The sequence below is a fragment of the Dasypus novemcinctus genome, chromosome 3, assembly GCF_030445035.2.
Source record: "Dasypus novemcinctus isolate mDasNov1 chromosome 3, mDasNov1.1.hap2, whole genome shotgun sequence".
In the NCBI taxonomy this organism is placed as follows: Eukaryota; Metazoa; Chordata; class Mammalia; order Cingulata; family Dasypodidae; genus Dasypus; species Dasypus novemcinctus.
Genome location: NC_080675.1, coordinates 155,739,850 through 155,756,560, shown reverse-complemented (window position 1 = coordinate 155,756,560; position 16,711 = coordinate 155,739,850). Strand labels below are relative to the sequence as shown.

The 16,711-nt window shown below is 41.3% G+C and overlaps 1 protein-coding gene across 2 annotated transcripts in view; it reads right to left on the bottom strand.

Moving 5' to 3' along the window:
- PCSK6 (proprotein convertase subtilisin/kexin type 6) overlaps window positions 1-16,711 on the bottom strand; it is a 229,216-nt gene that overhangs the window by 176,897 nt on the left and 35,608 nt on the right. The window lies entirely within an intron of this gene.

Below are 16,711 nucleotides of genomic sequence, written 5' to 3'. Positions count from 1 at the left end.
ATAAGAATGCCAAATCGACCCCAAATGACATCAGATGGTTCCAAAGGTCCACTCGCCCACTAAACTCTCCTCCAACAGACGTGACTTCAGACACCATTGCAATTCCATAAGCCCTCAAGTCAGCAAGCTGATTTTTTGGAAGGGAGAGGGGGATACATACATACTTTGGTCAGGCCACAAAAATGCCATCTCCACCTCTTCCAGTCTGTGCAGCTGAAATCTTGTCTCCTGGGAACAACTGATAAGTGGTCACAAGAATGTCACAATTCAAGGTCTCAGAAATGAATGGACTTCTGACTTTGAAAAAAAGATAAAAAAACGATTCACTTTATCATTCCCAAAGCATGCCCTTGGCTGGAAACAGATGTTCTGAGCCTCGTCCACTCTGCAGCTGCAGTGTGCTGGCTGCCGTGCTTGCCCTTCCAGAAGTCTGGCATCTTCCAAGGGCCTAGGTTTTGGGAAAGTCTGTGACTAAAAGGCACAGGGGTCTGAGTTCAGTTACATGTTATTGATACCAGTTGGTCTCCTTAAGAAAAACATACCTAATTAAAGCTCATAAAAACTTACACACCAAATTAATTCTGTTTTGCTCTGGTGGCTTCCGCCTGAAGAAAGTTATAAATATAGATGACCACTGAACCCATATTTAGCCAACACTGGGATACCTGGTATTTACAATGAAGGAAATCCAGAAAGGGAGAATGGCCATTTTGTTATTTTTTTAATGTTTAAAAAAAAAACTGCTTCCCATTTCAGACACACATACACACATACCAACTTTCTGTTCCTGCAATAACTGCAATTCTGACCTGATTATTACACAATTTCCCAGTCCCTTAAAATTGCTTTCTTCAACACTTATCCTCAGACTGTGCAATTAAGCTGTTCAAGTTCCTATAAGTTTCATAAAAAGCATTAATTTTTTACTTAGCAGACTTTATTTTTTCTTTCCTTAAGTCACCAAGCCAAATGGTCTATATTGACATCAGGACATATGATTTATGCATCTGGCTTCTCCCTTCCATCCACAAGGAGCTATCCAAAAAATTATACAGTCTTTACTTTGAAGATCTTCATCTTAAATATTTTGCTAGTTAAAGATTTTCTTCTACAGCTGTCTGGAATAGTAATTTTACTAGATAACTAAACCTAACCTCTCTTTAGTATTCATTTTTGTTTCATTTTGATTTAAAAATACAGAGAGTTTTTCTCTTCCTGAAAAATCTAGTCCTGAAGTCCATAACATGGGACAGAACTTGGCTTCAGGTGTATGGGGAGGGGAGAACGGGCAGAACTGGGGTGTCCCAGAGAGAGGCATCATTTGAGCCCAAGCACCCAAACAGGAAGGGGTTCATGCTGGGGGTGGGGGAGTCAGAACCCCATGGGTGGCCCAAGTGGGAGGACACCCATCATGGAGTTTTGGAGCCCAAGCAGGGAAAGTGGGGTATCTGCCTGGGGGAGGTGGTGACAGACGACATGCAACTGGTTACCTATAGGGGCACAGATCAAATGTGTTAATATATGAAGGACAATGGCAGCCCAGTAGCCAAAGGAAGGGATTCATGAAGGGGGGAAAACTAGAACAACTCTGGTGGTGGACTGGAAATCGATTTCCATGTGAAATCAGAGTCTTTAATATAAAAAGTGAGAAAGAGAAATTAATATACATACAAATGTGTGTGTATGTGTATGCAGTTCTCTCTATATATGCATATATCCCCCACCTCTCCACACTGAACAGACCTGTGAAGAGCAAAAACCCAAGAGTAAAAAACCTACTGAGAGCCTAGATTTTGGCTTCTAGATACCATTTTCTACTAAAAGAAATCAGGACTCCTTGGAGAAATGGCTGATTCTGGGGTCAGGACAGGAAATGCACATGATGAACCAGCAATGGCATGTTTTTCCAGGAAGGAAAGTATTGTTCAAAGAATGCTGCAGAGCACCCACTGGACTGCAGAGCGTCAAAATAATCATTCTAATAGATTATAATCTATTGAATAAAATGGGAAGCAAGGAGTCCATATAAATATAATTAAATTAATAGTAAATTGAAAGTTTTATAGGAATAGGCTATTTTTACACTGTTCCAAAGTACCTCTTCACAAGACACTTATTAAGTAGAAAGAGGAAAGGAGAAAGGTTACAGTGGCAAACCCTGGCAGAAAACTACCTTACTCAAGATGTCAGCATCAACACAGTAACGAGATAAATGGAAATGTAGGTCACGTGACAGGATACAAGCAGAAGAACATAAAGCCACTTCTGTGATACTCTTGCCAAAAACACAAGTGGTTAAAAGGGAGAGGTGTTAAGCTGTATACATCGTAACAGAATTAAAAATTTTTTTAAATCCATGGACCTGCACTATACAAAATGGTGAACCCTAAGTTAAATCATGGACTATAGTTAATAGTACAAACATAAAAATTACTTTCACCAATTGTAACCAATGTACCACACCAATGTAAGGTGTTACTAATAGGGTGGTATATGGGAACCCTGTATTTTATGCATGATTGTTCTGTAAACCCACAACTTTTCCCAAAAAGAAAACACACACACCACACACACAAACAAAACAAAGCAAAAAATACCTAGCCTGAACAGGAGGAAACATCAGAAAAACTCAAATTGAGAGACATTTTACAAAATAACTGACTTGCCACATTCAGAAGCATCAAGGACATAAATGTCAAGACAAAGACAGGCAACTGCTCCAGAATGAAGGTGACTAAAGAGCAGGGCCCTCCCAAACCATGTTGGAGGCTGAGACAAAAGGAAAAATCAGACAGAATGAACTTATTATTTATTTACATGTTTGATATTTTATTAATCATGGATTTTTTTGGCATTCTTTTTGAATTTTTTCAATATTGTATTAAAATGCTATTTATCTTCAGTACTGAGTTTTTGGGTATCCCCTTAAATTTTGTACCTGGGGTGATGCCTTGCTTGCCTCACCTTTAGTCCCAACCCCACTATAGAGACTTTTTTTTCCCAAAGATTTATTTATTTGTTTCTCTTCCCTCCCCCACGCCCCCACCCCGGTTGTCTGTTCTCTGTGTCTATTTGCTGCGTCTTCTTTGTCTGCTTCTGTTGTTGTCAGTGGCATGGGAATCTGTGTTTCTTTTTGTTGCGTCATCTTGTTGTGTCAGCTCTCCGTGTGAGCAGCACCATTCCTGGGCAGACTGCACTTTCTTTGGCGCTGGGCAGCTCTCCTTACGGGGCGCACTCCTTGTGCGTGGGGCTCCCCTATGCGGGGACACCCCTGCATGGCACGGCACTCCTTGCACACATCAGCACTGTGCGTGGGCCAGCTGCACACAGGTCAAGGAGGCCCAGGGTTTGAACCACGGGCCTCCCATGTGGTAGATGGTCGCCCTAACCACTGGGCCAAGTCTGCCGCCCTAAAAAGACTTGATGATGAAACATAACACATCTGGGATCCTTTCCCATACAGGTCATTGTTGGGCACCTGGCAAATCATGACGAATGTGACGATCAGAGGGCAGCGATGTAAGAATATGACTTTCCCCGTTTTGATGGCGGCAATGTGGTCTTGTACAGGCTATCTTATTTATATCAGGCACCCATTAAAGTATTAGAGGTCATGGGGTATCAGGCAGCAACTAATTCTCAAATGATCAGAAAAGGAGTTTTGTACTATACTTCCAAATTTTCTGGAAATGTGCAATTGTTTCAAAATTTTAAAAAAGAATTGCTTTAATTGCAATAAAATCAGGTAACCAGCATCCCCTCCCGCTATAAAGTGTAAAGAACTAAAGGACTAGAACTGAAGACAGACCATGAATTGTTTCAATTCTCATCACCCTTCTTTTAGAGCATGTTCCTCCAACTCTATGCCGCAAATGGCAGGTTGGTACTTAGAGTCCTGGCATTGTTTTCTCTTCATCCCACCAAAGCTGAAAGTGTGGGGTCCAAGGATTGTTTTCTAAGAGACTGAAAGCAAACTGGATTTATCTCAAAATGCAAGCCACCCCTGTGCAGCTGATTTGTTAGGGAAGACAGTTTTGCGCCACGTGTCCCTGCTGCTCCCTAAATGCCCTGGGACGGGTTGGGTCTCTCTAGTTGGGAGAGATGCCCCCAACACTTACAGGACCAGCAGAGATCCCACAGTGAGAATGAGTTGGGGACTGTGGACATACAGGGAACCCAGTACTGCCATATCTCCTGAACGTTTTTTTTTTAATTGTTTTTTTTTGAAGATATATAGATCACAAAAAATATTACATTAAAAAATATAAAATGTCCCCATATACTCCACACCCCACCCCATTCCACTCCTCCCACATTGACAACTTCTTTCATCAGTGTGACACATTCATTGCATTTGGTGAATACCTTTTAGAGCACTGATGTACTGCATGGATTATAGTTTACATTGTAGTTTACACTCTCCCCCAGTACTTTCAGTGGGTTATGGCAGGATATATAATGTCCAGCATCTGTCCCTGAAATATCATTTAAGATAACTCCAAGTCCCAAAAATACCCCCATGTCACAACTCTTCTTTCCTTTCCCTGTCTTTAACAACTACCGTGGCCACTTTCTCCACATCAATGCTACAATTTCTTCCATTACCAGTCACAATAGTTCTATAGTAAAATACCAGTAAGTCCACTCTAATCCATATTTTATTCCTCCATCCTGTGGACCCTGGGATGGTGATGTCCTCTCCACCTTTACATTGAGAGGGGGCTTAGATTCCACAAGCTGGTATTCCAATTCCGCCTGTGCACTCCCAATTTTTTAATGTTGGCAACAAACTAAAATAAAACTAATACCACCATGTCTTCCCAAAACATGCTTGCAGGCTGCAGTTAGCCTGTGGACCTTATGACTGTGGATTTACAGCTTTGGCTCAGACTTCTTAACTCTTTTTTTCTTTTTGAATATTGGAAGTAATAGAGGGGACAGCTTTATCCTCAAGAAAGTCTCATCTGGTAAAGTCAGCAGGGAAGAGAAGCTCTGCTGTAGGCCCAGATTTGTTCTTAGTGAATGGCACCTTTGGCTCGCGAATGGATGGTAAGCGCTTCTGCCACCTTTGGCATCAGTGGCTTGGCCAGTAACCCTGGACAGGCTGCTTAACACCACTGATCTGAGAATAATGGGACATTCAGCAAGTGAGGAGACTGGGTGGGGCCCGTGGTTCCTCATAGCCACCCTCCCAGAAAGGAGAGACAATGCTGGGCTGCAGGCCTCGGGCTATTTGACTGAGGAAGCTCCTGTTGGAGAAGGCTGCAAGATTGAAACAAAATAATAACAGATTTCTAACCTTAGGCAATAAAAGTTTACAAAATTCAGATTTAAAGATCTCAAAAGACTTGCAGCTCCTACACTCTGGTTTATTTGACTTAACCCACTCAGCTAACACGGAAGTGAAGAAGGTCAACTACCACACCAGGGAGCCAAGAGTGCCTACAACCGAAAGCAGGAGAATTGCATCCAGCATCCATATGGAATCTAAGACCCCTTTTGATATAGTTGTGGAGTGGACACAACCATTCTAAGGTCCACAGGATGGAGGAATAGAGTATGGATTAGAGTGGACTTATTGATAATTCTATTCATGAACTACTGTGATTAGTAATCGAAGATAATGTGGCATTGGTGTGGAGAAAGTAGACATGGTGGCTGCTGGGGGTAGGGAGTGAGAGAAAGAGATGTGATGTGGGGGCATTTTCGGGACTTGGAGTTGTCCTGGGTGGTGCTGCAGGGAAAGTTACCGGACATTGTATGTCCTCCCATGGCCCATGGCCCACTGGGTGGACTGTGGGAGAGTGTGGGCTATGATGCGGACCATTGACCATGAGGTGCAGCGGTGCTCAGAGATGTATTCACCAAATGCAATGAATGTCTCATGATTGAGGAGGTTGTTGTTATGGGGGGGAAGGGGGGTGGGGGGTATATGGGGACCTCATATTTTTTTAATGTAACATTAAAAAATAAATAAATAAATAAATAAAGATTAGGATTTGATTCAACTACATCATTAGGGCATGCAGGGTTCAGTTCCCACCCCCTTGGTGGACTGATAAAGCAGACTCTCACACGGAAGTAGACACGCAGAGAAGATACACAGAGGATCCTGTGGCTCCAGAAAGAGAGATGAACCTGATAGTTTATAGCTGATGTTGTGAAGAGAACAGAGCAGCTGAGCCCAGAAATAAACAAGCCCCAGAGGAAGAGAGACCAGCCCTATGCCAGCCTACAGCTGAGGATGGAAGAAGCTGGAACCGTGGAGCCTTAAGAGGAAAGAGGAAGGTTGAACCCTCACAGACTTTGCCCGACTTTGGGTGAGAAAGTACCTCTTATGGTACCTTAAGTTGGACTCTTTAGGGCCTTGTGACTGTAAGCTTCTACCCCAAAAAATAGCCTTTATAAAAGCCAACAGATTTTTGGTACTTTGCATCAGCACTCCTTTGGCTAACTCGTACAGATGGCTCACCAATTGTTGATCAATTTGTAAGCAAAAGTGCTGGAATTAGCTCTTCTGATTCCAAAGTTCATGTTTTTGCCACTGGTTTCCATTTACAAGAACTACCAGATCAAAAATAGGCCCATAAAATGAAAAACACATGTCTTCATGTATTATAGGGAATTTGGCTATAATGGGGAGAACAAAGAAAGAAAAACAACCCAACTTTTGCCTTCTGGTTCCTATAGCCACCCCCAACCCCCTCCGTTTGCAACTCCTGCTCATTTAATTCAAGAGGATCAATACTGTGTTGTGAGGTCCAGAGGCCCAGAGTAGAAAAGGTTTTGAAAAAAGCTAAAAATCCAACATCTACTAGAACCTGATTCTCTTTTGGGAATGAAAGAAAGTGGACATGTGTCTGCTGTACATCACAGGAAAATGCACGTTTGTACAGAGAAGCTGTTATTTGGCTATGTTTAGGCAAAAGATTGTTCCTTCATAAGCTTCTGGATTGCCTTATAGATGCCAAAGCAGGGTAACTGATAGGACCCTTAATCTGCTATCTTAATTCAAAACTTTATTGTTTTTTTTTTAACCATATGAAGACATCCTTAATTAATTTCAAGCACAAGGGTCCTCTTTTGTAGGCCAGGCAAGGAGCTGAAGAAGGGGCATCTCAGCTACCGCTCAATGGAGCTGCTACAGCCTACATGCCTTGCTAAGAACCCAGAATGCTATTCTGTAGATGGAGTGGAGACATCCCAGCTGCTTAAGTCATGGGCACAGTTCTTTCCTAGTCTGGTATAATTTCTGCCTATTAAAAAAAAAGTCCTAAACCTTTCAAATCAGATAAATTTTACCAAAATAAGAAATGAAAACAAAGGAATAGCGTATCAGAAATCTTTTCTATGACACATTTTACTAACCATGAATTTTGACTTAAAAATAGTGTTATATGTTTCCACAATTAAAGGAGACTAAAGAAACAATTACAATTAAATGAAACACATAATCCTGGACAGGATCTAACAATGGAAAAGAAAATGCCCAAAAGAGCATTATTGAGGCATATAAAAAAATTGGAATATAGATTGTAAGCTTTATATCAATATCAAATTTATTGGATTTGATAACGGTATTTAAAATGATTACATAAGTGAATATCCTTGTTCTTGGGAAAAGTAGACGAGAGTACTAAGAGTTCAAGAAGCATGATGTCCACAACAACCTATTCTCAAATATTTAGAAAATAGATAAAAGGGTAGGTATTAGATAAATAGATGTATAAAGAGACAGATGGGAGGTTGGTGGATCTGGGTATCTGGGTAGGGGGTATGTTGGATTCTCTGTATGGGTTTTGCATTACTTTTTGCAACTGTCCTGTAAATTTTAAATTATTTCAAAGTAAAAAGTTTAAATGAATGAATGAATAGACAGTGCTTTCCTAGTCTGATTCTAATGCCTGATGTTTCAATGACACTTTATTTCCCTCTCTTTGATGTTAAGGGTTTTCACCGTGATGATGGTCATGTTTTTAGTGTTTCTGTGTGCTGAATATGTACTATGGACTGGCATTATTTCAAGCCCATGTTTGTTGGAAGTGCTATGAACACCTATTTTCCAAAGAGCAAGCTGAAGCAGAAAGAAGTTAAGTGACCATTGGGAAAGAGATGAGTATTCTTTCTGTCCTCAACTTGTCATATTTTTTTAAAATATATTTTTTATTGTAGTATATCTTTCATACATGAACATCCATAAACAATAAGTGTATAGTAAAGGTTGCAGACTTACAAAATAAACATGCATAACATCACATAGAGATCCCATACATCACCTCTCCACCAATACCTTGCATTGTTGTGAAACATTTGCTACAAACTGTGCAAGAACATCATCAAAATGTTACTACTATGGTCCCTAGCTTACATTTGGTGTATTTTCCCCCAGTCCATCCCATCTTTAAAAAATATTTTTATTACAGAGGTTGTAAACTTACAAAACAACCATGCACATGTGTAGAGTTCCTACACAACACCCCACCCACCAGCATACCACACCATGGTGGAATATTTGTTACAGATTATAATTATCATCAGACTAACATCACCAACCATGGTCCATACCATACATTTGACACACTTTTTTCATACCCCCCAATATTAATGCAGTACTTATTTGGCATTGATGAAAGAATATTGTAGTATTGCTGTTAACCACAGATCCATAGGTCAAATCAATTTTATTTTTCCCATGCTTCTCCACATTCCTACTACCCTGCAATAATGATGTTCATCTGCTCTAGCTCACAGAAGGACACACTTACATCTGTACCATCAACTACAATTCTCATACATATTCACCTCTAGGTTCACTGTGTATTCAGTCCCTAGATTAATCTCTAGCTTTCTTTCAATTGGCATATACTTCCCCAGACTACCCTTTTCAGCCACAATCCTATTTATAAATGAACTGCTACTCACTATAATGTGTTACCATCAATTCTATTCATGTCCACATTTTTAAATTCAAGTTAATTAAAACTTCTACATACATTAAGCATCAGTAGTTCTTCTCAACTCTCTTATTATCTCTTAATAACCTATACTATAAGTTTTAATCCATGCATTTATTCTTCGTATTTAGTTCATTTTAATGACACCATGCAATATTTGTCCTTTGTGTCTGGCTTACTTCACTTAGCATAATGTCTTCAAGATTCATCGATGTTATCATATGTGCCCCAATTTCATTTCTTCTTCCTACAGCATAGTATTCCATTGTATGTATATGCCACATTTTGTTTATCCATTCATTGGCTGATGGACACTTGGGTTGTTTCCATCCTTTGGCAATTGTGAATAACACCACTATGAACACTGGTGTGCAGATGTCCATTCATGTCACAGTTTTTAGATCTTTTGGATATATTCCTAGTAGAGGAAACTGCTGGATCATATGGCAGCTCTATATTTAGCTTCCTGAGGAACCTTCAAACTATCTTCCACAGAGGCTGCACCATTTTACAATCCCACCAACTAACTCGTCACATTTTAATCTTAGAAGGTACTTCTTTTGCTTTCCCCTTTGATTCTCTGTGTTAAAACTCCTTACGTTAGTGTTAGGGAATCCCCATTCATTCATAAGGTCGTTCATTTAACAACCATTTGTTTGACTGCAGCTTTTCTAATCGAAGTCCTATTATTTTTTATCTTGTCCCATAAATGTGAGAATTCAGGAATCAAAATTCCTCCTTTTCTATACAGGAGGTGAAACACTGTACTTGCTGCCAGAAAGAGCTAGGAAAGTATGGCTATCTAGATATTTTATCCTATTTTAATACATTTTATCTTGCAACTCTTCTTAAGGCATATTAAGCATTTAATTTGTTTTATTTCCTTTTACAATGACATTTTATTTATTTGTCTTTATGATGTAATTAGTGTAATCTCTGTGTTTGTTTCCCTCTTGAGTCAGCTTAACATTTTATCCCTTTCATTGTGAAATATTTTGTTTCCGTCCAAGTTTTCTCCTAACCAAGTCCCTATTTTAATTGACTTTCCCTGTGCAGTGTGCTCTAAGATGCTTTTATTTCAGAAAAATGTCATAGCTTTCTCTTAAGGCTAAGGGACTCTTCTCATTTCACCATTGTTCCCTATTTTAGCTTAACATCCTTTCATTTCTATTATGTGCTACATGTTCCAAGTTTTATACCCCTCAGGCACTCATTTTAATAGAATTAGGAGAACCTATAAATAAAAGCAGCTCCCTAGAATAATGATTTCATTCTTCTCCTCTGCCCCACCCTCGCGCATGCCCTAAATTTACCAGCAGACCCTGAGCTTCCTTCTCTTCCAGGCAGAACTTTTGGCATAGGGTACATGTTGCTGTGTCTATAGCATCTAGTCTGGTGGCAGAGACAGGGCAGGCCCCACACATCCTTACCAGGACTTGGGGCCAGGTCTGGTGGCAAAGGGGCAAGATTCCAATTGAGGAAACCGTTCATTAGGAAGTTGCATAGAGGAGCTGCCAAACTTGCCCTTCACTTTGACAACTCAAGAGGGGCTGAAAATTCTACAGAAAGTCTATATTCATACCCTGGAACTAGAACTACCACCACAGGGCAATATCGGGGAGATAACTAGCAGGGCAAGCAAGCCTACAGCCATATCTGTGCTGGGGTGTGTGGCAGGCTTATCTCTCCTTTGCAGGGATGCCCAGAAACAGGATGGTTTTTGCTGGTTTACCCTTACTGGGATGCTTATTCTCATGCTGACACTCTGTGCAAGTCCAGGACATGGGGAGCAAAGATAATCCTTCCAGATGCCAGCATGACCCCAGAACACACCGTACGAGAACATATGCCCCCAAATGCAGATTTCATGGGGATTTCTTTGAGGACATCATTTGCTCTCTCAAATCCCTAAAAGCTTTCTAATCCTTATCTCTAAGCACAAATTTATGATTATGTCTCCAAGATACCAGGTAACCTCTCCCAAATTCACCTCATCCCTGCCACTACCCTAAGAAACTTTATCCCCTTCCTCAACATTTTTATTACAAGCATTTTCAAACATGCAGCAAAGATGAAAGAAGCATACACCAAACATTCATATAACACCACCAAAATTCTACCTATGACATAGTTACCAAAGTAGCTCCCTGACATTTCTCTCTGTCAATCCATGCATCAATCCATCTTGTTTTGGGTGATTTCAAAGTAAATACCAGATGGTACCCTTCCTCCTACACTCTTCACCATACACATCATTATCCAGAGTGCAGTATTTGTTTGTCATTTTATTTTGAGGAAAATTTACACAAAATGAGGACTTCTGGGAAGATGGAAGACTAGAAAGACATGGGACTCTCTTCTCTACCAGAAAAATAGCTAGAGGACAGGCAGAGATGGCCTGGAAAAAAGTCTTCTAGGGTTTAGGACACCAGGGGAAGGCTGGCCACTGCCCAGATGAGAGAGGGTCAAAGGATAAGAATCACTGCAAAACTGTGAGTTAAAAGTGGCAGCTGCTACTGACAGCATCTTCCCCCAAACTAAAAGCACTTTCAAATTCTCTGGCCTCAGGCTGGTGGCTACAGACTAAGGGAACCCCAGGGATCTACCTCGCCAAGAAAGGGGGTAGAGAGTGACACAGCCTAAGGCTAACTCAGCTTTTGACCCACAAATTTGATCTGCTTTGTCCCGCAAGTCCTTTCAGGCTGGGTGGAGCTGCGCCATTGCTTGTCTTGGGAGCCAGTTAGGGACTAAAGAGATCCAAAGCTCTCAATCTCCCTCTCTACTAACTGGGACTGATGGATGAGGATATAGAAAGGAGCAGAATTACTTCTGTAGGTAGGGAAGGTTTCCATTTCCCTTTACTCCAGTCTCTATGTGGTTTCTTTATTTAACCTGTGGGGAAGCGCCATGCCCTTGGACACTTAGGATTATGGGAGATGGAGTTAGCCTTTCCCCAGTGCATATCAGGGGAAACTGAGCTATAGCTTGTTAATTATTGCAAATCTCTAAGAACTTCTTACCTGGGAAAAGAGAGGGTGCTGCCAGCAAAGGCTGGAGAACTGTCTCTAAGAAAGTTTGAATGACAAGGCTCTTAGCCTCCAGGCAGGAACCCATATCACATTGATCCAGTCTGTGTTGCAGCAAACACACTACAAACCAGGCACTGAACTGAGAGGGCTGCCAAAGAGTGCCATCTGCTGGTGGACCAAGGATGTGCATGTGAGGAAATTAAAAGCAAATAAGTGAGAGGCTTTTTCTGGCCTTTATATCCTCCCTCCCCAAAGCTCTAGAAAGCAGGTCTGCAATGCATTATTGGGTCCAGAGCCCAGTTTTGAGCAACTAACAGAGACAATCCTAGAGACCCAGGTTGAACCAAGAAACAAAGAACAGCAGTAACACATAGCCTCCTGCCACTGAATTCCTACAAAAGAAAGAGAAATTGAGCATCTGAGTAAACTCACCATCCTAATCAGATACTGGACATTAGCAAACACTTATGTGCCATACTAAGAAAATGGAAGATACTGCCCAAGAAAAGGAATATATCAAAGCCCCAAAAGAGATGCAGGATTTGAGACAACCAATCGAGATGCACACGAATTTCTAAAAATAAATTAATGAGTTGAAAGACAATATGGCTAAAGAGATAAACAACTTCAAGAAGACAATGAGCAACCACAAAGAAGACTGAAAATCTGAATACAAAAGTAACAGGGTATATCATCATGGCAGATGGATTTGGAGTTCTGTGCCATGGCAGAGGGTCCTATTTTGGAATTTGTGCTCCTGAGTGTGATGGAGCTGGACTCAGATGTGATATTTCTACACATGCTTCTTCTGTCACTTTTACTAAACTTGTGGTTGGTGCTAGGGATGGTCCATACTCAGGAGACTTGACTCTCTGGACTGCCCGTGTGCCAGCTGGGCCCTGAACCTCAGCTGAGTGGCGACTCCTACTCTTTGGTTTGTTGGTCTTACCTTTACCTAGGTCAGCTAACAAGGAGATGAAGATGGTCAACCATGACACCAGGGAATCAAGAGTGTCTACAACTGCAAGCAGAAGAATTGCATCCATCATCCATGTGGAATCTAAGCCCGTTCTTAATCTAGAGGTGGAGAGGGCATCACCATACCAGGGTCCAAGAACGAAGGAATAAAATATGGACTAGAGTAGACTTACTGATATTCTACTATACAACTATTGTGACCAGTAATAGAAGAAATTTTAGCATCGAGGTGGAGAAAGTGACCACAGTATTTGCTGAGGGCAGGGGGACAGAAGTAGAGATGTGATGTAGGGGCATTATTTGGGATTTTGAGCTGTCCTTAATGATTTTGCAGGGTCAGATGCTGGACTTTATATATCCTGTCATAACCCACTGAATGTACTGGGGGAGAATGTGAACTACAGGGTAAACTATTATCTATGTAGTGCAGCAGGGCCCCAAAATGTGCTCACCAAGTGCGATGATGTGTGCCACAACGATGGGGGCGGTTGTTGGTGTGGGAGGAGTGGGGTGGGGGGTGAGGGGGTATATGGGAACCTCTTATATTTTTAAATGTAACATTTCTTTTTGTGATGTATATATCTTTAAAAAATACAATTTACAAAAATGATGAGGTGGGGGTGGGGAATGGGTTATATGGGAACCTCTTATGTTTTTTGTTTTTTTTATGTTTTCTAATATAACGTTCCTTGGGATCTATTAACTTTAATAAAAAACAGAAAAAAAAGGTTACAAGCATAAAAAAAGTAACAGAGCTCATGGAAATGAAAGACACAATAGGTGAGATGAAAAACACATTAGGCATACAACAGCAGATTCAAGATGATAGAAGAATAAGTGGCACTGCAGACAAAATAGATGAAATTGAAGAGAGAAAAGAATGGAAAAAATTGAACAGGGCCTCAGGAAGTTGAATGACAAAAAGAAACACAACAGCATACATGTCATGGGAGTTCTAGAAGGAGAAGAGAAGGAAAAAGGAGCAGGAAGAGTTATTCGAGGAAATAATAGCTGAAAATCTCACAAAAAAGATGAACTTACATGTCCAAGATGTGCAGCATACCTCAATCAATAAAAGTCCAAATAGGTCTACTACAAGACAGATGCTACTCTGAATCACAAAGGTCAAAGATAAAGAGAAAATTCTGAGAGCAGCAAGGGAGAAGCAAACCAACACATTCAAGGGAAGCCCAGAGTAAGACTTAGTGTGGATTTCTTCTTTTTTTCCCTTTTTAAAATTTATTTATTTAATTTTTCTTCTTCTTTTTTTTTTTAAATGTTACATTAAAAGAATATGAGGTCCCCATATACCTCTCACCCCACTCCTCCCATATCAACAGCCTCTTTCGTCATCGTGGCACATTCATTGCATCTGGTGAATATATTTTGGAGCACTCCTGCACCACAATGGATAGTGGTTTACATTGTAGTTTACACTCTCCCCCAGTCCACTCAGTGGGCCATGGCAGGACATACAATGTCCAGCATCTGTCCCTGCAGTACCACCCAGGACGACTCCAAGTCCTGAAAATGCCCCCACATCATATCTCTTCTTCCCTCTCCCTATCCTCAGCAGCTACCGTGACCACTTTCTCCACATCAATGCTACAATTTCTTTCATTACTAATCACAATAGTTCCACAGAAGAACACCAGTAAGTCCACTCTAATCCACACTATATTCCTCCATCCTGTGAACCCTGGAATGGTGATGTCCACTCCACCTCTATATCAAGAGGGGGCTTAGGAAGCGGATTTGGCCCAGTGGTTAGGGCATCCGTCTACCACATGGGAGGTCCGTGGTTCAAACCCCGGGCCTCCTTGACCCATGTAGAGCTGGCCCATGCACAGAGCTGATGCGCGCAAGGAGTGCCGTGCCACGCACGGGTGTCCCCTGCGTATGGGAGCCCCATGAGCAAGGAGCGTGCCCCGTAAGAAGAGCCGCCCAGTGCTAAAGAAAGTGCAGCCTGCCTAAGAATGGTGCCGCCCACATGGAGAGCTGACACAACAAGCTGACACAAAAAGATGACGCAACAGAAAGAAACACAGATTCCCGAGCCACTGACAACAACAGAAGCAGACAAAGAAGAAGATGCAGCAAATAGACACAGAGAACAGACAACTGGGGTGGGGGGGGGGGGAAGGGAGAGAAATAAATAAATAAATAAAACTTTTTTTAAAAAAAGAAAAAAAGAGGGGCATTAAATTCCACTTGGATGATGAATACAATTCTGCTTGCAGTCGTAGGCACTCCTGGCTCCAGGGTGTGGTGGTTGATCTTCACCTCTCTGTTGGCTGGCCAGGGTAAGTCTAATAAACCAGACAGTAGGAATTGCAAGTCTGCTGAAGCTCAGGTCCCAGCTGGCACATGGACAGTACAGAGATTCAGGTCTCCTGAGTATACACCAACCGCAACACCAACACAGGTCTGGTAAAAGTAACAGAAGAGGCACATGTAGAAAGGTCATATCTGAGTCCAACTCCATCACACTCAGGAACACAAACTCCAAAGTAGGGCCAACTGACATGGCACTTAACTCCAGAGCCATCTGCCATGACCATAGAACCTGTGGGTCTCTGTAGCCCTCTGGAGAACCAGTACCTGGGCTTCTATCTACTTTGGCTGTCTCTGGTACCCTGTTGAGGCATGCTTAAGTGTTACCCCTCTGATGACCTCCCACCTCTTTTTAGGAGATTCATAGTCATATAAACTCATTTGTCCTTTCCATTTCCCCCTTTTATCCAAAGTTAAAAAGCAGTTTTTAACACCTGATATTACATTGAGGCTGAGATATTTTGCTGATCTGAGTTGACCTTTTTATTCAAGGTCATTTTCTAGTTACATCATCAACTGGTGCTTGGTAGTAATCCCTTGGTGCCAGGGAGGCTCATCTCTGGGAGTCATGTCCCATGCTGGGGGGAAGGTAATGCATTTACATGCCAAGTTTGGCTTAGAGAGTGGCCACATTTGAGCAACATGGAGGCTCTCAGGAGGTAACTAAGTCACCCTGCAGCTCTAGGCCAAGTTCATATTTTGGGTGCACAGGCTGATAATCGTAGCCATCAGTATCAAGGGCTCATTGTTGGACCATCTGTCTTTTTGGTCTTTGCCTTTGCACTTGGGGGACTGTTGCTGTTCCATTGGGGAATGTGATAGAGCTCCTCTGGCTAGGAACTCAGCACTCTCTCAGTTGTCATTTTTAACTGAAACCACTATGAAAGTATATAAACCTTTTTATGTACCCTATATAAATGCCCTGGAGAACTCCCTCCCAACCATTTGCCCCCTATCAATAACACCCCACACCAGTGTTCCTCCCCTGCCATAGTTGAACCTCTCTGTAGTCCGAAACTTCTTTAAAAATAAAGCCTAATATATTACCAGGTTCCATTAATGTAAAATGGAATATAGTGATGGGTTTAAACATTAGATACAGAATGCATACTAATTTAGAAAAATTAAAGGAAAAATAAATTGGGGTATCAAAAAATGAAAAAATGAAAAAGCTTTGTTTTTGCAGTTTTGCCTTTCATCACTGCTATAGGTGTCCTTGTATGTACAGTGGCAAGGCAATTTCTTCCATTTCTTCTTCAGTGTCTTCAGTCTTTCTTTTTATTTCTTCTAATTGTTAAGTTTGTCTTCACATAAGTTTTAGATCGCAGTAATTCACATACACAATATACAGTACTCCCACATATCCATCATCAAACCCTTTGTCACTTCCCAAACAATGATCTTTTTACATGTTCA